Source organism: Ambystoma mexicanum, chromosome 2p, assembly GCF_040938575.1.
Source record: "Ambystoma mexicanum isolate Mex_15411 chromosome 2p, UKY_AmexF1_1, whole genome shotgun sequence".
In the NCBI taxonomy this organism is placed as follows: Eukaryota; Metazoa; Chordata; class Amphibia; order Caudata; family Ambystomatidae; genus Ambystoma; species Ambystoma mexicanum.
Genome location: NC_090923.1, coordinates 228,307,518 through 228,329,710, shown reverse-complemented (window position 1 = coordinate 228,329,710; position 22,193 = coordinate 228,307,518). Strand labels below are relative to the sequence as shown.

General features: G+C 49.5%; 1 protein-coding gene across 7 annotated transcripts in view; it reads left to right on the top strand.

Moving 5' to 3' along the window:
• Positions 1 to 22,193, top strand: part of ITPR1 (inositol 1,4,5-trisphosphate receptor type 1) — a 3,145,915-nt gene that overhangs the window by 1,382,900 nt on the left and 1,740,822 nt on the right. The window lies entirely within an intron of this gene.

Here is a 22,193-nt window from a genome sequence, read left to right as displayed (position 1 = left end):
TGGTTGTGCATGTGTGTACTGCTATGTATTCTTTATTCATGAGCATGTGAATCCATGCCAGACCCCATGCTGGAGAAGGAACAAGTTACTTACCTGTAACTGTTGTTCTCCAGCATGGGTCTGGCATGGATTCACATGCGAACCCTCCCGCCTACCCCTCTGCGGCTCTTCACTTGGTCATACTGCCACTTCACGTGCTTCCAAATCTGAAGATGGCTGCCAGAGGCGGTGCTTAGGTAGAGGGCAGTCATTGGCTGTGGTCAGTATGACGCAGAGACCAGTGATTGGTTATTACTACGAAAGACAGATCAGAAAAGAAACTGATACTGTTTTTTTTTTTTCTTACCGAGGATTCCCAGCCTGACGACGGGGAATATTCATGAGCATGTGAATCCATGCCAGACCCATGCTGGAGAACAACAGTTACAGGTAAGTAACTTGTTCCTTGCCACCTGTGGTCTTAATTGTGTGTAGTGGTCCCTAAGGGCACTGCACAGGATTCTGCCTAACATTCTTATTTTAAGATCCCTTTGATTTCTCAGTTTCTAAAAGGGCTAACTAATGTGTTTCCACCGTCGCCTTTCCGTGTGCCGGGATGGGATTTGAATTTGGTTTTAAAGTTCCTAATGGGAGCTCTGTTTGAGCCCTTACACTCTTGTCCGTTGCGACTGTTGTCCTTTAAAACTGTATTTTTAGTTGCGGTTACTTCTGCACGCAGAGTGAGTTGCAGGCACTTTCCGCCAAGCCACCCTTTACTGTGTTCCATAAGGGCATGGTTGTTATGCGGATGCAGCCTTCTTTTCTTCCGAAGGTTGTGTCGGAATTTCATTTGAGCCAGAAGGTGATCCTTCCGGCGCTTTATCCTCCTCCTCATCCTAGTTAAGGAAAAGGAGAGACTCCTAGAAGAGCTTTGAGTTTCTATCTTTCATGGTTGTCCCCGGTCAGAGTGGACAATCAGCTCTTTGTTGGTTATGCTGGAAGGCGCTTGGGTCAGGCTTTTTCCAAACAGACCTTGTATAGATGGATCGTTTTGACGATCTCCGAGTGTTACCGTTTGGTGAGAAAGGACCCTCCAGTAGGCTTACGGGCTCACTCTACTAGGGGTGTGGCTGCCTCCACTGCTCTACAGAGGGGTGTTCCGATTCGCAATATTTGCGAAGCAGCCACATGGGCCTCTGTCCATACTTTTGTGAGACACTATTCCTTGGACTCCATCCATGGGCAGGGTTTGGCCTTTGGTAAGGCAGTCCTCTATCCAGCCATCTGATTGGGCATTCTAAAATTATAAAATTGTAAATTTGTTTCCCACCTCCATACGTTGGTACTGCTTTGGGTGTCTGTCATAGATGTGGAATACGTCAGAGGACACAATCACCTCGAAGAACAAGTTACTTACCTTATCTGCTAACGTTCTTTCAATGGGATGTTCCTCCGACGTATTCCACATCGCACCCTCCCAGCCTGCCCCTCTACAGAATTTCTTATGCGATTGCAGCTTAAGTTTCCGCAAGGCTTTCTGCAGTCATACTGGCAGGAGACTTGTGCCACACCTCCTGGGGAAAAAACTACAACTGAGGCTACGGGCGCCGTGCGTCCTATATATAACATCCAGTGATGTCATCCCTTGACGGATGCCCTCAAGGAACAACGTATCGACGCACGACGCCCTCTGCCGAAAATTTTCCGAAGCAGCACAGCTGTGGTCATTACCTGTCATAGATGTGGAATACGTCGGAGGAACATCCCATTAAAAGAACGTTGCCAGATAAGGTAAGTAACTTGTTCTACTCACCATAGTGACTAACGTACTCTTAGTCCATAGTCCCCTTTCCTCCATACGTCCCACCAACCTCCCCCTAATAATACTGGTATCGTTAAGCAATGTTAATTCTATTGTCGATGCATCAATGGGGCCTGAGGTGTGGCGCCAGAGGACGGAGTCAGGGCAGCACATGCTCCCTGGGCCGCACCCCTGCGTGCCTCTAAATTTAAAGGGGAAGAAGGTTTTTTTCTGGTGAAAAAGGTTGTCTCCCGTCCCTTGCAAGGGACACCCATGCAGTATGGAGAAAAGGGGATTATGGAATAAGAGTATGTTAGTCACTACGGTGAATAACTTATAATTTTTTTGGCTGGAGGCGACATCTGAACACAAGTACCTTAAGTCCCAGAATGGTCATGTTGCAGCACGTGCTCGGACAACTAGAAAAAGGAGACTTTTTGACGTTGCTGGACCTTCAGGACGCCTACTTCCACGTCCCCATTCTACGGGGGATGCATTTATCTCGATGACTGGCTTATCCGAGCCCACTAGCGAGTGTTAGCCGTAGGACACACAGAGACAACTGTCCAGCTGTGGACGGTTCTGGGATTCTTCATCCATTATCCAATGTCCTGTTTGACACCATCGCAGAACGCGCTGTTCCTAGGATCCAGACTCGACACAGTCTCCTGCCTGGCATCGCCCTCGGTGGAGAGCCTAGCAGCCTTTCAGGGGAAATCTGCAACGACTGTTATCCATGAAGACCGCTATGGTGTCGTACGGCTCACCACTTGGGCCAATCACACAAGAGTGCGACTTGAGTTACCAAGGCAACTCAGTCCAGGGGCCTAAACCCCCTCCCACACCCCCTGTGGTACCCAGACAGAGTGGCACCACTTTTGGAGGCTTCTGTGGAGACTTGGGCTGGAGTCACAGAAGAGAACACAAACACCATTTTAGAATCGAGTTCTGGCAAAAAATACCAACCGGTGAATTAATATTAAATAAATAACCCGGCGGTATGTTCGAGGCTATAGGAATTAAATAATTAAAGTTGGTAGCCTCGAACAATGGGAAAATCCCATAGAGAGATATTTGCGGTCGAATATAAAAAGTAGTATCCACTGCCACCAGCCAAAACTCGGATCAGGGGGGACGGAGACGTTCCCCCCTCGAATAACAGACCCTGGGGCAATTGAAATTGCCCCGACCAGTACGTCCACAATATGATGGTTTGTACTGGTTTCTGTTCATAATTCGGGACTAGTAAAGCCAATGGTGACTTTACATGCCCTGGGAGACAGTCAGTCCAGGTTATGGAGTCTATGGTGGGGTGTCACTATGACACCCCTGTGTCACTGCACTGAGGGTGCTGTGTAACACACATAGTAAAAACATATGAGACCCTATGGAGTAAACGACCCCATAGTCCATAAAACACATTAACAGTCAAAGGAACCCCTCGAATCATGTCCAAGAGCGTGAGGAAAAGAGTCTCACTCTTGGCAGGAGAAAAAAACAAACTCCAGAAATCCAGCAAAGCTGCTGGGGGACTCACTAGGTTAGGAAATTCAGCTTAAACAGAGAATTCTCCCTAACACTGAGCCGCAGGGGGCTGAAATGGGCAGTGGGGCTGCCCTACTGGAATTGCATTTAAAGGCAAAGTGCTCAATCAGGAGTCGGGCGTGCTGGGTGGCAGGAGGGGGAATATAGGAAGAGGGGACAAAGGAAAACTGAAGCTGCGATGCAACCGGCACCAAATAAACACCTTACAATGATTTTTCCAAGTAAAGCAGCGCAGAGCACACACATTGTTGTTCTCACTCACCCAAGAGAACAAATACCAGGAAATGCTGTGCCGAGCGACGGCAGACCTAGATAGTGAGCAGGCCTCTGGTTAACAGCATTAACACTAACTTGTAATGCAGACCTGAAACAAAGCATTCCTCATGATGGAACGAGCATGTAATGTTAAAACAGCATTTACACTAATTTAAAATGCAAGCCAAACACAACGCAACGCTGAAGATGGAACGAGATTGTGATGTTAAAACCGCTCCTGGAACAAGTCTTAAGGTCTTAATTTTTGATATGGGTGCAGGTCCCAGGCTCGCACAGCAGCGTTGCTCCCCTCTGGTTCACTCTCCTGCCAAGTGAGCCAACTGGGTTTGATTTTGTTTTAGGCTCCCATACCCTCTTTTGTTTTCCTGGACCTCTAACGACATCTGGTAAACCTGCGTACCTGTTCTCCCCTCCTGGAACCATACCAGCGTTTCCCCAGTCATTGTTGCCAGCTGTGGCTCTGGCAGGTTTTTGCAGAGGTGGGTTCTGCAGTGGTTTGGACGGCATCTCTCGGCCATTGATCTGTCTTCCTTGGTGCTTGATTGTTGGCTCCAGATGTGACGTCGGGTGTCGTATAAACATCAAGTCACTATGCCCCATGCTTCAGTTCCTTTTTTCTGTGCTATTCCACGCTGCATCAGGAACAAAACTTTGAATCTTCACTCAGTGTTTCTTGACAATAAGTTGGCTATTGTTTTCAAAACCTTGACCGTGATTTCTCCTCCCCGCATTTCGGGCTTCAAGAGATGCACTGCCAGTCCAAAATGTCGATGACTGACCCCCACGACATTTGTCTATGTTGCTTGAGTGCGAGTCATAACAGAGGCCTGAGCATCGTGCTTAAAAATGCACTCCAAATCCCTACGTGAGAGAGCCGCAAAACTTGCTTTAAGGCGGCTGTCCTCTAAATGGCTGGCACGGTCACTGGTCCGGTCTTCCGAGGCCGAGAAAGAAAGGCAGCGCCAAAAAACGAAGAAGCAGTCGCATTCAAGAAGCCATTCTTGGTTGTCTTCCTCGCCAAAGAAGCACCGTCAGTCTTTGACACGAGTCTAGCTCGTAGTCAAAAAGAGGCCTTGACTGGGCCGACGACTCAGAAATAACGGGAACTGTTCAAGGCCGAAATGCTTGAAATGTTTTGAAATCAAGCTATCGGAGGTGCGCCCACCCCCCAACCAGCAAGCTTTGGCAGCAAAAGCAGTACTCCCAACCCCTTGCTAGCCATTCCCTCGACTCAGACCATGCCTTCGCCGACAGTGACACATAAAATGGCATTAGCTGTCCATCACAAGGCTGACCATGTCCATGTGTCGTCCCCAAACAGGAAAAGGTGTCTGACCTGCTTGTGAAGGCCCAGGTGATCCAGGGCAAAATGTACTCTTCCATCGAGATGGTGGCTGCCGCCCTCTCGAAGGCTAAAGGGGCTGACCCAGGCCAGAGTGACTCTTCCTGCCAGATGGGAGTCCTCGTTCATGCCAGTTGAGAAGACTCCGTAGAAGATGATGTACCTTAGCCAGAGGCAAACCCCTCAGGAACCGATGAAGACGTGGGCGGGGGCGGAGAAGAGCTCCAGGCACAGATATTTCTTCGTCTGACAAGGAGGAGATACTTTCGGTCCACACCATCCAGGTTGGTGACGATGACGACAGGAACGTTGGGGAAACATCCGCCGGAGGCGATGACGGGATGACGACATAGGCCCTGGGCCCAGCGAACCTGTTACCCAGGTGCCTCCTAAAGACCTGTCGCAGGATATCCTCTCGATCCTCCACACGCTACTGTCGGAGATTCAGAGGAGGATGCCGCCGGCACCACCACTGGCACCAGCAGCGGAACCACCAGCCGGGACTCAGTTGACACTGGGGCAACCACCACAATGAAGATTAGGAGACACCCTGCACCTCCATTCCAACCGTTGCTGCCCTGCCCCCTAGGGGGACAGGAACGGACATGGCGCAACGGACACAGACTATGCCGCAGAGATGGAAGAGCCTGCATCACTGCAGCCGAGAGCATCTCCACCGGACGAAGTGGGATCTTTCCATTCCATGATATCCCGTGCGTCAGAGGTTTTCCAGCTCACCCCAGAAGAGGAGGGCTTCCTGTACCAGCGCCAGGTGGCAAAAAGGAATACCAACCTGTCGGTACCTCACATGGACGACGTCTGGGATGAGGGGCTGGTGCTGCTGAGGAACCCCTCCTCGGTCCAAGCGAAGAGAGACCAACTTGAAAAGAAATCCTGGGTGCCGGAGTCTGCACCCAAGTGTCTGCAGTCTCAACCGTTGTCTGACTCTGTGGTCTCAGCGGCTGCCAGGAAGAAGTTGTTGAGTTTGTCGTCTTCTTCATCTGCACCTTCGGACAACGAGGGGAAGAAACTGGATTCCATGGGTAGAAAATTAATCTACTCGGCGGTGACGGCGGTCAAAGTGGCCAACGCTTTAGCGATGGTGGCCAGGTAAGTCCGGGAGCTTTAGTACAAAATGGCTCTGCCCCTGGATTTCCTCCCCGATGACAAAAGGGTTGAGGCTTTATAGATCCTGGAGGAAGACGAGGTGGCGTCGAACCAAGCCATCACGGTGGCCCTGGACATTGCTGATACGGAATTCTGCTAGATGGGCAACAGGGTTTGCCATCGTGGTGGCTGGCTCAAGGCCACCAACTTCAGACAAGAGGTCCAGACGAGGGTCCTGAACATGCTGTTCGACGGAGACAACCTTTTTGGGAAGGCCGTCGAAGAATCCCTCCAGGCCATCAAGACTGACACTGAGATGCATGAGCCTTGGGCACTCTGCAACAACACCGGCCGTCCTTTCGTTCCTCAGGAGGGAAGTTTAGCAGGTCTTCGAAGAGTTTTGATGGGGGCTCATCCTCTTACCGCCAGTTTTCCCATTCCATGGCCCAGGAAGCCAACAGGGGTCGCTCCAAGGTTTTTGGAGGTGGCCACCATCATCGTCAAGGCTCCCGGGGCGGGGCGCCGGCATCCAAGCATAACTGAAACAGCTAAGACATCGGGCCCCCACCCATGCACCCCTTTGGGAGGCCGGCTGGCGAACTTCGTCAGCGTGTGGGAGACCATCTCCACCGATCGATGGGTGCTGGATGCTCACACCCACGAACACACTTTGGAATTTCAAATGAAGTGTCTGCGAATACCACTGTTGGCCCGACAGGAACACATCACTCAGCTGCTGCTGGAAGTTCGTGCCATGTTAAGAAAAGGGGTGATAAGCTGTTTGCAAAGCAACTCCAGGGCCCCAGAGTTTACGCAACTTATCCAGCATGGGGTCTGGCATGGAATCACATGCTCTTGAATATTCCGCGTCGTCAGGCTGGGAATACTCGGTAAAGAAAAAATCAGTTTCAGTTTCACTTCTGAACTGTCTTTCTCAAAACAACCAATCACTGGTGTTAGGGAGAATTCTCATAAATGGCGGATTTGCCTTACCTAATGAGTCCCTCAGCAGCTTTGCTGGATTTCTAGGATTTATTTTTTCACCTGGTAAGAGTGTGAGCCTTTTTCCCACTCTTACATGTGTTTTGCTGTGTGTGTTTTCACTTTTTGTGTGATCTTGGGCACTGGAGTCTCACCTACTCCATGGCATCATATTTTCATGTGTGTTACACAGCACCTTCAGTGCAGTGACACAGGGTTGTCTTTGAGACGTCCCACTGACTCAATTTTCTGGGGCTCACTTCTGTCCCCCAGAAAAGGGTAAAGTTGCCATTAACTTTATTTTAATCACTTTAAACCACAGACCCAGTACACCCATCTTACATGGAGTATTGGAAAAGGTTCATTCTTATCCCTTTTTGTCTGTGTCTCTTGGAGCATTGTTTCGCTCCCTTTTACATCAAGACTTGGCTGGTGGCAGTGGTAACTACCCAAACTTTTCTACCGCTGTTATCTTATATAACCATGGTATTGTTTTAGGCTATTATATTAGCCTCGAACATAAACCTGCTTGACCAAATACATTTTATTTTGGCTCCGGCTGGGTTTATACGCCATTTCTTTTAAAGTCTTTCTCGTGTTTTACTCTGCGCGCCAAACAGGGGATGATTCCTTTGTTCGCTGTCTTTTCGCGGGCTTCTGCACAGAAGCCCTCCTTAAGACGCCTGAAAGTCTAGGTAGGCAGGATGTGAGGGAGGGATCTTCGGACCCCTGCCATGGGTTCTCTTGGTAACCCAAGTCACACTCGTGTTTGATTGGCTGGGGACTGTCCTTGCCAGGACAGCCACCCTGCTGTGTGATTGACAGCCAGGCTGTATGAATGGGGGAAAACTGCATAAAAAGCAGGTCTCTGGGACTGGAAAGGCAGAGTCGCCACTGGAAGGAAAGAACCAATGAGGCGCTGATGGAAGAGGACCCCTACAACGACTGAACCGCCCGGTGAAGCCATACTGCAGGTCTGAATCTTCAGAATCAGATGACAGAGAAGATCCTCCAGGAACTTCTTCCCTTGAGCAGTTGGGACCAACCAGTTCGCCCAAACTGCAAGCCAGGACGCCTCCTCTGGTCGAATTCGCTGTAAAGAGCTACAGGGGGCCGGATAGCCAGGAAGGTCGGACCCTGCTTGGGTTTTAAGGAGCGCACTTTTTATTCGATGCTTTGCTCTGCTGCTGGTTTCTTCCCTTGGTAGTGCAGGACCCTCCAGTCTTCCTACTTCTTGTCAGTCTGCAGTCGCTTCAGGAACTGTGAGCCTGCAGGAACGACCAGGAACGTCTGCCTCAGCTACAGCTTCCTCTCCGTTTTAAGGTACTGTGCAAATCCGGTTGTTCGTTGCGTTCAGCCGCAGTGAAAGTGTTTGAAATTAAACTAACTTTTCTGCCAACTGTTAGGGAGAATTCTCATTTATGGCTAATTTCCCTCACCTAGTGAGTCCCCCAGTAGCTTTGCTGGACTGCTGGAGTTTCTTTTTTTTCCACCTGGTAAGAGTGAGAGCTTTTCCCCCACTCTTACCTGTGTTTTGCTATGTGTTTCCATCTGTTTTTGTGATTGTGGACTCTGAAGTACACCACTTCAGTAGCCCCCTTCTTTGTGTGTGTCACACAGCACCTTCAGTGCCGTGGCACGGGGTTGTCTTTGAGACTTCCCTCGACTCCATTTCTGAGGCGACTACTGTCCCCCAGAAATGGGTAAAGTTACCATTAACTTTACTTAGTCAATCTACCACAGATCCAGTACACCCCATCTTCCATGGAGTACTGGAAAGGGTTAACTCGTATCCCTTTTTATCTGTACCTCCTAAAGCATTGTTTCGCTCTTTTAACATTTAGACATGGCTGGTGGCAGTGGTATCTACCCTAACTTTTCTACCGCAATTATATTAGATAAATGTGGTACTGTTCTTGGCTATTATATTAGCTTCGAGCATAAACCCGCTTGACCAAATCGTCTTTCTTTTGGCTCCGGTTGGGTTTATTCACCATTTAATTTTGTTAAAGTCCTTCTTGTGTTTTACTTTGCGCGGCAAACTAGGTTCGCCTTCTTTGTTCACTGTCTTTTGGCGGACTTCTGCCCAGAAGCCCTTCTCAAGGCGCCTTGGTGTCTAGGTGGGCTGAATGTGAGGGAGGGGTGTAGTCACCCCCTGCACAGGGTATCCTAAGAAACCCAAGTTGCACTTTGTTATGATAGGCCAGGGTAGTTGTCCGGGCTCGACAACCCCCCCTGCTGGGAGATTGACAGCCAGGCTGCGTGAATGGGGGTTTTTCGCATAAAAGGCAGGTCTCTTGGGCTGGAAGTCAGAGAGTCGCCACTGGAACTACAAGGAACCGAAGAGAAGCGGATAGAATGACGGCTGCTGCAACTACCCTGTCCCAGTGAAGCCCTGCTGCAGTCCTGAGCTATCTGCCCTTCAACGACTCAGAGAAGATCCCGTCCGGAGTCTTCTTCCCTTGAGCTTGGTGGGGATAACCAGCTCATCTTCTACAGCCAGAGGATCCTCTTCCGTGGTCGAAATCGCTGCACACTGCTGTAGTGGTCCGGATAGCCACCTGAAGATCCTCTCCTGTTTTTAAGGAGCGCACCTTTTATTCCGTGTCGCTGCTGCCGGCCTCATCCCTGTGTGCTGCAGACCCCCTTCAGACGTCCTCCTTCTTGACGGAGCTCCAGGAATCGTCGGTCTGCGGGAAACCAACAGGAACAACTGTCAGGGCACCAGCTGCACCATTGGAACAAGGTACTGTGATCTGTTGAGGAAACTGGGTGAATCCCTTTTTCTTCATTTCCAAGGCTTGACCTTGTCTTCCCTCCTTCTTATAACTTTTGCTTCCGAACATTGACAATATCAAAGTACTTTTGGCTCCGTCGAATCGTGAACTGTTAGACCGTGTGATCTTCGGCAAACGGCCCCGGTGTCTTCGACCCTGGCTCCGGCCCTTTGACTTTTGAACTCCTGTCTCTGAGTGTTTCTTGATTCTGCCTGCCTAACCAAAATATTGCCTGTGATTTTTGCCTCCAACTCCCTCTGGGTATCTCAGGTGCTAAGTGTGTTTTTGCCCCGGTAGCATTTCATGTCACGGATACGCGTTTGTTTAGTAGACCGAACTGTCAAAAAGTGATCGCAATCGTATTCGCGGTAACGTGTTTTGTGCCTAACACCGGTTCATTCAAACACAGGGTACTTACCCTGAAACTTACTGTACAAAGTGAATTGGTTAGTTGTAGTTTATTTAACGTGTGGTTTTTATTGAAGTTTAATAGAAGTGTTGTGTTTATAACGAATGCTTTAAAAATGAATGTTCTTATATTTTTCTACCTGAAACCTTGAGTCACGGTAATTGTGGTCCCTTTGTGTAATCTCTGCTACTGCTCATATACTCTTGAGATAGGCCTGGATGCTCCGCCACTGCTACCACTATGACATAGTAGTACAGGCTTGTACCAAAGGTAAAACTTGTATCACCACCTGTAGTCTTAATTGTGTGTAGTGGTCCCTAAGGGCACTGCACAGGAGTCTGCCTAACACCAACCAACCTCGTCCGGAATCCGCGACACGACCTTTACCGCGAACTACCCTGAACTGTGTGATCTTGAGCAAAAGACCTTTGACCCATTGACTTTGGCCCTAAGCCTTTTCTACCTGATTATATCACTCTAGTTCCTCTTGCTCAGTTGCCCTGAGTACTTACCTGTTAGTGTGGTTCATTGTCTATGAACTTTGTTTTCCCCTCCCTTTTCAATTGCTAGAGTGCCATTTTGCTCCCACTTCAATTTGTGAGCTTAACTTGTCTGGAATTTAAGGGAAGTCGTGTGGTGTATTAATGATTGTGATTTTTAACTTGCTTGGAATTGTGAAATGTTATACAACTGTTGAGTAAATAAATATATATTCGTTTACTTAGAAAACTGAGTCAGTGTTTGCTGAATCATAGTAATTGCTGTCCTTTGTGTAACTATTTGTACTGCTCAATTACTCTTGAGATAATTCTGGCTGCTCCGCTACTGCTACCACTATAACTGTGTAGTACAGGCTTGTACCAAAGGTGAAATTGTACGGTACAGTCACTTGTAGTTTTAATTGTGTGTAGTGTTCCCAAAGGGTACTGCATATAATTCTTCCTAACACAGGGCCCTAAGCTTTTACGTCACAAGGACGTCTGAGTTCAGAGAAACTGACCAACTCTTTAAGGTCTTCTCCTTAGCCCAAAAAGGCCTAGCGATGATAAAACAAACATTGTCACCCTGGATCATCTTCTGCATTGCGGAGTGTTACCAGTACGCAGGCAGGGAATTACTGTCTGGCATCAGGAGCATTCGACTAGGTGGGTTTATGCATTGACTACATTACAAGCGGTAGGTCTCTGTTGCGGATATTTGTTGTTCGGCAACATGGTCCTTCCTTCATCTATAGTTTAGATGTCGCTCGCATAGCTGATGCAGGTTTTGGCAGGACAGTGCTACAAAATCTGTCTAACTTTCTGCCCGCCTCCTTTTCCTACTGCTTTGGGAGTCTATCAGATGAGGAATCTGAAGGAGAAAAGCATCCAGTTGAAGTATAAATTAGTTAACATAATGTTCTTTCTATGGATACTTCTCTGTCCAATTCCTCATCTCCCCTCTAGTCCATCCCTGCTCAGAAAGTCGATGGTTGGTGCACATCTTCTCTTTTGATGATGACATGGCTATGGTCCTTGGTGACCGTTTTCTGTCTTTCTTGTATTTTTTGTTTCTTTAAAAATAAATAAAGATTTCTGACGCTACGAATTGTGGTGTCTTGCACAAAATTCTTACTTCTTTTGGAAGTTTGCTGTACTTTAACTTTTTGTGGGCTTATTAGCCTGTTTTTATCTCTGTTTTTCTATGCAGCATGGTCCGCTCTGGAACAAAGGGGGAAACTGAGGTATGGGTTGTAGTGACAGAGTTTATACATGACGCCTGATGTCACGTTGGGATCCAATGATCGTGTGACAGGCAATACAGATCGACGGCAGTGTCGAAGGGCACTATGCCCCTTGTCAAAAACATTTCCTAAGCTGCGAAGCTGGATGGAATATCAGATGAGGAATCTGCAGGAGAAGAATCCATTGAAAGAACGTTACGGTATTGTCGAGTCATTTACAAGACCTTCCACAGAGCATAGGAAGGAGGATACCATACCTTATCTGTGAAATAGTTAGTCTGAAGTTCAGTTACACCAGAACACATTCCTGCAGGGAAGCATAAACCTTTTAAATGTCAAAGGTGGGTTGCGGTGGTTGGTTAGAGAAGTGGGATGAGAAAATAAATGAAAAACTAGACTTAACCTTTTGACACTGCAGTACTTTTATCTTGCCCTTTGATATGAATATTATAACACCCCTTTTGTGTGTTGCACTTTTTCAAAGCACCTTCCTTGGTGTAATATACATTCTCCATCATGGGGTCTTGCATGGATTCACATGCTCATGAATATTCCCGGTCGTCAGGCTGGGAATCCTCGGTAAAAGAAAAAAAACAGTTTCACTTACAAACTGTATTTCTCCTCTAAACCAATCCGTGAGCTCTGGGCCATAAATGACTGCCCTCTCCCTAATCCCCCTCCACTGGCAGCCATTTTCAGATTTTTACTGCACATTTAAGTGCTGGGAGTCCTCATGTTTGTCTCTGTGAGCTGATCTACGTTTTTCGTGCATTTACGGTAAAAAGTTTAAACAGAGCCCCTGTGCCCGTTCTCTACATCAATTTCAACGCCCCTCAAGGGCAAGAATCGTCGAAGTTTCATTGAATATTCCAGAAGGCCATCGGGCCTATTCGGCACTCCGGACCATGTCGAAAGAGGAGGAGGGAAGTTGCCTTTTCAAGCTTTGCTCCAGTTGTGGACTGTGGAACGTGTTTGTGGAGGACAAACACTGTCAACTCTGTCGCCATCCGGATCACAGGGAAGCGGATTGTGAAATCTGCCTCGGGTCCTCCAAGCAAACCGTGAAGGATCATCACAGTAGGCTGGCGGCGTGGCTCAGCGCCCAAGGCCTCTGCCCCGTGTGGGAAGCAAGGGCATGCCTCACCCAAGACCGGCTGGTCCGAAGAGCGGGATTCTAAGTCCGTTGCTGGTGCTCCATCCGTGGGAGCACAAGACAGGGCCAAGTACCGCAAGTCTGTTTCCATTGGAGGCGCTTTGCAAGCGGGTTTCGACGGACAGGCGTGCTCATCTTCACCATCTACCTCCATTTCCTCCTCGAAGAGGAAATTGGCTAACCCGGCGAAGTTGTTGGTAAAGCCAGAGAAGACGAAGGCGCAGTAAAAGACGACCAACCTGACCCAGAAGTCCCAGGCGAAGTCATCGACGATCGAATTGGTGGCAGCCACCCTCTCGAAGGCCAAGTTGGCTGACCCAGGCAAGCTAGCCCTGGCAGTGCTCAGAGTATCCCTGTCCCTGAGACGGGAGGCATCAGCCAAGCTGGTGGAGAATATACCAGAGACAAGGATGCTATCCATGACCCCGAACTCAACTCCCCGGGGTGCATAAAAAGGTGTGGGGAGGGGAGAGGCCTCAACCATACTCCAGGGCACGGATATTTCTTCTTTGGACGAGGGGGACCAGGCATCTGTCCACATGATCCAGGAGGACGTGGGAGGCGACGCAGGTTGACAAAAATCCAGATGGGGAAGACAACGATGGAGATGCCGACGGCAGACCTACCGACATCGGCGCGGGCCCAATAGGCCTACCGCCCGACCCCTCGGAGTGATGTATCGCTGGACATCCTTTCGACCCCACACTTCCTGGAGTCGGGGATTCAGAAACGAATGTCAACGACACTGCAAGGCCCGAACCATCCTCCAGCGAAAAAGAAGCACCGTACACCGCTGCATCAACATTCACATGTGCCTCCCCTCACCCCCCCCCCTCCACGCCCAGAGACACAGGATCCTCAACAGACAACGACATGGGTACGGCGGGCGTAACGCTGTAGCCAAGTCCCCTCCTACCTGTCTACGAGGTGGGGTTGTTCCATGCCATGGTCGCCAGAGCGTTGAATCTCTTCCAATTGACACCAGAGGAGACTAGGAAGGAAGGTTTCTTGTATCAACGATGAGAGGAAGCCCATCTTGGACGACGTTTGGGAGGATGGCCTGGCTTTAATGAGGAACCCGGCAAGAGGGATTGGCTGGAGAATAAATACCGGGTGTCTGATTCCGCACCCATGTGCCTACGTTCACAGCCTTCCCTGGACTCAGTCGCTCGGCAGCAGCAAGGAAGAAGTCGTCTAACCCCTCATCCCTCCAGACAGTGAGTGGAAGAAGTTGGATGCCATGGAAAATGAAAGTAATCTACTTGGCGGCGTCAACAGTCAAGGCGGCCATGCCTTTGATATCCTAACCAGATACGACAGGGAGCTGTGGTATAAGATGGCCCCACTGCTGGAATTCCTACCCGAGGGCAAGCGGGTAGAAGTATTTTCCAATTTTCCATCCTCCAGGAGGTGGAGGTTGCATCAGACCATGCCATCATGGTGGCCCTGGATATCAGGCACATGCGGTTCCGACAGATGAGATCGGTGTCTGCCTCAGTCGTCATGGCTGCCTGAAAGCCACCAACTTTCGTCGGGAAATCCAGACGAGTGTTCTGGACATGCCCTTCAATGGGGACAATCTCTTTGGGAAGGCCGTCGACGAATCGTTGCAGGCTATGAAGGATGACACCGAGATGACCCTTATCTTGGGAACTCTTCAACACCATGCATCCTTTCGTGCCTCCAGCGGGAAGTTGGGCAGATTGTATAAGGGTTTCAGCGGAGGGTCCTCTTCGTACCGCCAACCCTCCCAGTCCACGACCCAGGAGACCTACAGAGGCCGTTCCAATACTTTTGGTGGAGGTGGTGGTGGTCGTCACTCCCAAGGCGCCACGCAGGCCCGAAGCAAGATTGAACGGGCCAGGATGTTGGGTCCCCACCCATCCACCCTGGTGTGAGGCTGGCTGGCGGGCTTTGTCAGCGAGTGGAAGATCATCTCCACCGACTGATGGGTGCTCGGTGCTCTTGACCACGGACACACCCAGCAGGAGCAGCACATCCCTCAGCTCCTGCAGGAGGTACGGGCTATGATAAGAAAAGGGGCAAAAGTGCTGGTTCCAAACCAACTCCGGGGCTCCGGATACTTCTTGGAAAAGAAGACGACTGGGGGCCCATTCTAGACCTTCGTCATCTCAATTTATACCTGGAGTCCCAAAAATTCAGGGTGCTCATGTTGCATGTACATGCTCGGCCAACTGGAGGACGGAGACTTCTTGACGTCGCTGGATCTGGGGGACACATACTTGCATGTCCCCATTCACAAGAAGCATCGGATGTTCTTGTGCTTCGTAGTACATGGAAGGCACTACCAATTAAAGGCCCTCCCCTTTGGACTGAAGTCGGTGCCCAGGGTGTTTAGGAAGTGCCTGTAACCTGTGTCGGTCCATCTGCGTCTACAGGGGATACAAGTGTACCCGTACCTCGACGACTGGCTCATCCAGGCCAAGTCAAGGGAGGTAGCTGTCGAAAACACGAGCTGCTGACGGATCTGGGGTTCTCCATCAACTATACAAAGTCCTTCTTGATAACATGGCAGAACGCGCTGTTGCTAAGGGCTGGTCTCTACACGGTCTCCTGCCTGGCTGCCCCCTTGGAAGAAAGGTTAGCAGCCATGCTAGGCAAGGTGCAACGGCTGTTGGCTCTGATGACTGCCACGGTGCGGACCATCAAGTTGCTGCTCGGCATGATGTTGTTGTGCATCTACCTGATCCGGCTCTGCAGGTTCCGGATGCGACCCCTTCAGTAATTCCTGGATGCTTGGTGGATCCAGGTACCAGCAAGCTTTGCAGACAAGATGGCTCTCTTTAATTTAACTACAGGTGTTTGGCAGTAAACCCACTTGGTAGCAGTCTGTACCACACAGATTCACTTGGTAGCTGTAGCTGAGCAGTCAGACTTCCTTCAAGAAGAGTTAGGCAGTATGCAGAGTGTACACAATAGGTACAGGGACACAGTAGTACAAACAAACATTGACCAGAGCTTTGGTGTAAAAGTATATAACTATTTATTTAAAAACACACTTGTAATTTACACTAGCAAAAAGGAGGTAAGTAAATTCAGCACACAGTCACTATCATATATATATATATACAACCCTATTCACTTATTAGACAAGTCTTAGTGAGAAACACCACTTATTTTCAGACAGAGATGAGCGCTTAACATAAGATCACACTCTAATAAGTTGTAAAGGAAGGGAGGAAAAAGGCAGGGTTAAGGAAGCACACAAGTTTCAATACTTTTACAAAGAACCACAGTAAGGCAGGATAGGCAGAGTTCTAATGGAGAGCAAGGAAGTCAATTGCAAGGCCCACTCTTCGAGTGAGCAAGCAGAAGGGGTCCAGGGTCACACAGTGAGTTATGCCCAAAGAGTCTTGTAGATAGTTCGCACAAAAAGGATGAAATTCAAGTCAGCTAGGTTGTCCCAAGCTAGCCCAGGTTAGAAAGTCGAGGCTTTACTGTCACCCCCAATGATCTGTCGCAAGGGAAGCCAGGCAGGACACTGTACCTTAAGTGTGAAGGAAGTTCGAGCGGGGGCAGTTGTTCCTGGCAGCAGGTGCAAGTCGGTTTTTCGTCCAGAGGAAGAGGAGGTCTCGCCGTGGGGGAAAGATGAAGGTCGTTGCACTGCCAGGGAAGAAACCAGCCGCGGAGTCCTCCGGTTAAAAGGTACTACCCTTCTCTTTGCGGTAGTGGTAAACCGTGGTATTCTGGTTGCGGGGGTGCTTGGCACGGGCAAGGCGGCCACGAGATGCTCCAGGAAGGTGAAAGGAAGGCAAAACTGGTTATCCCCACCAGTCAAAGGAAGAAGATTATCCGGACTGGAGATCTCCTCTGTCGTCGGGGAAAAGTGGTGAGACGGTTCAGCAGGGTTCCACCGGTGGTGTCGTCGTTGCAGGTCGGCTCAGCCTCTCCCTCCTCAGATTCCTAGGTCCTGTGGCGACTTCTGAAGTTCCAGTCCCCTAAGCCCTACTTTTATGCAGCACACCCCCATTCTCTCAGCCTAGCTGTCAAACATGCTAAGTGGTGAGCCGGCCGGCTCACCACTTGGGCCAATCACACAAGAGTGCGACTTGAGTTGCCAAGGCAACTCAGTCCAGGGTGCCTAAACCCCCTCCCACACCCCCTGTGGTACCCAGACTGAGTGGCATCACTTTTGGAGGCTTCTGTGGAGAACAAAGGGCGCGACTTGGGTTGGAGTCACGGAAGAGACCACAAACGCCACTTTAGAATCGAGTTCTGGCAAAAAATACCAACCGGTGAATTAATATTAAATAAACCAGTGATATGTTCGAGGCTATAAGAATTAAATAATTAAAGTTGGTAGCCTCGAACAATGGGAAAATCCCATAGAGATATATTCGCGTTCGAATATAAAAAGTAGTATCCACTGCCACCAGCCAAAACTCAATCGGGGGGGGGGGGCGGAGACGTGCCCCCTCGAACAACAGACCCCGGGGCAGTCGAATTGCCCCAACCAGTACGTCCACAATATGATGGTTTGTACTGGTTTCTGTTCATAATTTGGGACTAGCAAAGCCAATGGTGACTTTACATGCCCTGGGAGACAGTAGTCAGTCCCAGGGTATGGAGTCCATGTTGGGGGTCGCTACGGCACCCCTGGGTAACGGCACAGAGGGTGCTGTGTAACCCACATAAAAAAAACACATGAGACCCTATGGAGTAAAAGTCCCCATAGCCCATAAAACACATGGAAAGTTAAAGGAACGCCTCAAATCATGTCTAAAAGTGGGAGCAAAAGAATCTCACTCTTAGCAGGAGAGAAAAAAACAAACCCCAAAAATTCAGAAAAGCTGCTGGGGGACTCACTAGGTTTGGGAAATTAGCCTTACACAGAATTCTCCCTAACAGTTGTGTATCTACCTGATCCGGCGCTGCGGGTTCCAGATGCGACCCCTTCAGGAATTCCTGGACGCTTGGTGGATCCCGGTACCCGCAAGCTTTGCAGACAAGATGGCTCTCGGCGAGGAATTCCATTGAGCGATAAGATTTTGGGGCGTGCACTCCAACATCGCCGGCGGCACAGGTTTCCAGAGCCCCCTGTACCAGGTGACGGTCACCACAGACGCTTCCCTGGAAGGCAGGGGAGAACACACTGAACCAGGGTTTGACTACCAGAGGAGAGGGATCTCCACATCAATGTCATGGAGCTGTGGGCAGTGTTCTAGGCCCTCAAGTCGTTCCTTCCGTCCCTCAGGGTCTTCACGGACAATACCACCACGATGTTCTACATCAGGATGCAGGGGGGCATCAGATCCCCAGCGCTTTCCAGAGGCGCAGGACTTTTGGCACTGGCCCGTTGCCCAAGAGATGTCATCATCCCTTTTCCCCTTGCGGGAGTCAGGAACACCCTCACCAACTCGCTCAGCATGAAGCTGTGCTCCTGCTACGAGTGGGAACTTCGAGAGGATCAAGTGGACCGCCTCTTCCTCAAATGGGGCACACCCCAGATCGATCTATTTGCAATGGCGACGAATTCCAAATGCCAGAAATTTGCCACAGGTTCCGCCAGCAGAGGAGCAGGGGGGATGCGTTTTCCTTCCTGTGGGAAGGCCTGTTGTTCTACACGTTCCCTCCATTGCCTCTCCTGCTGCGAGTCATCTATCAGCTCATATGGTGCTGATGCAGGATTATCTTCGTCGCCCCTGCGTGGCCGAGGGAGATTTTGTATCCAGATCTTCTCAGACTGTCAACGTCATCCCTGGTCATGCTGCCAGTGGTCCAATATCTGCTCGCCAGTGAAGGAGGCGCAATCCTACATCACGACCCAATGGTCGCTGAAGCTGAAGGCTTGCTGCTGCAGCCTTAGAGTTCAGAGGGTACGAGTTGCTGGCAGACTGGAGCGAGGTCCTTGCCAGGGCCAGAGAGTCGTCGACTCTTAAGTGCTATGGCCACAAGTGGAAGCATTTCGCTACGTGGTGCCAGGCGCAGAGGATCAATCCTCTGAGGATCCTGGCCCTGCAGATTCTTCAATACTTGTTGTCCTTGGCCAAGGTAGGGCTGGTGCACGCCTCTTTCAAGGTTCATCTGGCGGCTATCTCCCACTACACCAGGTCTCCAGGATGGTCTTCTCTTTGGTCTCACCGTCTAATCAAGAAGTTCCTCAAAGGGCAGTTTCGATCGTTCCTGTTAGGGAGAATTCTCATTCAATGGCTAATTTCCCTTACCTAGTGAGTCCTCCAGCAGCTTTGCTGGATTTTCTGGAGCAATTTTTTTAACTTGGTAAGAGTGTGAGCTTTTCCCCCACTCTTACCCATGTTTTGCCATGTGTGTTTTCTCTGCTTTTTGTGATTGTGGACTCTGGAGTACACCACTTCAGTAGCCCCCTTCTTTTGTGTGTTACACATTACCTTCCGTGCAGTGACACAGGGTTGTCTTTTAGACTTCCCACCGACTCCATTTCTGGGGCTGACTACTGTCCCCCAGAAAAGGGTAAAGTTGCCATTTACTTTACTTAGTCATTTAACCACAGATCCAGTACAACCCATCTTACATGGAGTACTGAAAGGGGTTAATCCTTAGCCCTTTTTATCCGTACCTCCTAGAGCATTGTTTCGCTCTTTTAACATTTAGACTTGTTAGACTTGGCTAGTGGCAGTGGTATCTACCCTAACTTTTCTACCGCGATTATATTATATAAACGTGGTATTGTTTTAGGCTATTATATTAGCCTCGAACTTAAACCTGCTTGACCAAATACTTTTTCTTTTGGCTCCGGTCGGGTTTATTCGCCATTTCTTTTTGTTAAAGTCCTTCTTGTGTTTTACTTTGCGCGGCAAACCAGGGTTGCCTTCTTTGTTCTGTCTTTTGGCGGGCTTCTGCCAAGAAGCCCTCCTCTAAGGCCTGGGTGTCTAGGTGGGCTGAATGTGAGGGAGGGGTGTAGTCACCCCCTGCACAGGCTATCCTAGGAAACCCAAGTCGCACTTTGCCATGATTGGCTGCGGTGGTTGTCTGGGCTGGACAACCAACCCCCTGCTGCGCGATTGACAGCCAGGCTGTGTGAGTGGGGGATTTTCGCATAAAAGGCAGGTCTCTTGGGCTAGAAGTCAGTCGCCACAGGAACTGCAAGGAACCAAAGAGAAGCTTAGAAGAATTCAGCTGCTGCAAATATCCCGTCCCGGTGAAGCCCTGCTGCAGTCCTGAGCTATATACCCTTCAACGACCAGAGAAGATCCAGTACGGAGTCGTCTTCCCTTGAGCTTGGTGGGGATAACCAGCTCACTTTCTACAGCCAGAGGATCCTCTTGGTCGAAAACGCTGCACACAGCTGTAGTGGTCCGGATAGCCATCTGAAGACCCTCTCCTGTTTTTAAGGAGCGCACTTTTTATTCACTGTTGCTGCTGCTGGCCTCATCCCTATGTGGTGCAGACACCCCAGACGTCCTCCTTCGCCCCGAAGCTCCAGGAACCGAGGGTCTGTAGGAAACTACCAAGAACAACTGCCGTGGCACCAGCCTCTTCATTGAATAAGGTAGTGTATTCTGCCTGAGGAATTAGGGTGAATCCCTTTTCTTCATCTCCAAGGCTTGCCCTTGTCTTCCCTCCTTCCTATAAGTTTTGCTTCCTCTGTTGACAGTATCTAAGTACTCCTGGCTACGTTGAATCGTGAACTGTCCGACTGTGCGATCCTCGACAACAGGACCCCGGTTCCACTTGACACTGGTTCCGGCCCATTGACTCTTGAATTTCTGTCCATGAGTGTTCTCTGATTCTGTCTGCCTTGACAAAAGTATTGCCTATGATTTTTGCCCCCAACACTCTCTGGGTATCTCAGGTGCTAAGTGTGTTTTGCCCTGGTAATGATTCTTGCCGCGGATATGCGTTTATTTAGTAAGACCGAACTGTCAAAAAGTGATCGCAAGTGTATTCCCGGTAACGTCTTTTGTTTCGCAACACCGGTCCGTTTAAACACAGGGTACTTACCTTGAGCTGTACTGTACAAAGTGAATTGGTTAATTGTAGTGTATTTTACGTGTGGTTTTTGAATTAATAGAAGTGTCGTGTTTATAACAAATGGTTTAAAAATAAATGCACTTACATTTTTTACCTACAACCTTGAGTCAGTGTTTGCTTGAGTCACAGTAATTGTGGTCCCTTTGTGTAATCTCGTCTACTGCTCATATACTCTTGAGATAAGCCTGGCTGCTCCGCTACTGCTACCACTTTAACATAGAAGTACAGGCTTATACCAAAGGTAAAACATGTATTGCCACCTCTAGTCTTAATTGTGTGTAGTGGTCCCTAAGGGCACGGCAAAGGATTCTGCCTAACAGTTCCCACCGGTGAAGGCGCCTGCCCCGACGTAGGAACTAAACGTGGTACTGGCGTGGCTCATGGAGTGGGGGGGCCCTTAGAGCCCTATGCATCAGGCCACTCTCAAGTTCCTTTCATGATAGACCGCTTTCCTCGTGGCCATCACCTCTGCTAGGTGGGTAGGTGAGATCCAGGCCCTATCCTGCAAACAGCCTTATCTGACTTTTCATGACACGAGGGTGGTGCTGTCGAAGCACCTCTCCTTCGTGCCAAAGGTTCTGTCAGAATTCCACCTCAACGAGCCTTTGGTGTTGCCTCTGTTTTTTCCGAAACCTTTATCGCCCGCTCAGAGGACTTTGTATTCGCTGGATGTGGCTCATGCTCTGAAGTTCTATGTGGCATGCATGAAGAGGTTCCGGAAGACGTCTCAACTATTTGGGAACTTTGGTCATGTGAACCATGGGAATGCCTTGTACAAGGCTTCCATCACCAGGTGGCTCTTCGGCTGTTTCACACACTCATCGGTGAGCAAACCAACAGCTGCCCGACCGTCCGAGAGACCATTCCACTAGAGCAATTGCTGTGACAACGGCGTCCTGTCTGGTGTGCCCATGCTGGACATCTGCAGGTCTGCTACGTGGAGGTCAACGCACACCTTCACAAGATTCTACTTTGTCGACAGTTATTCCAGAGAGGAGTCCAGGGTCGGTCAAGCAGTGCTACGCAACCTGTTCGCTTGAAGATTAGCCTGTTCCGGAGGTAAGAATAATTGCTTCTGTTCCGCCTTGCCACCTCCCGTGGTTGTGTAATGTTATACTGCTATGTATTT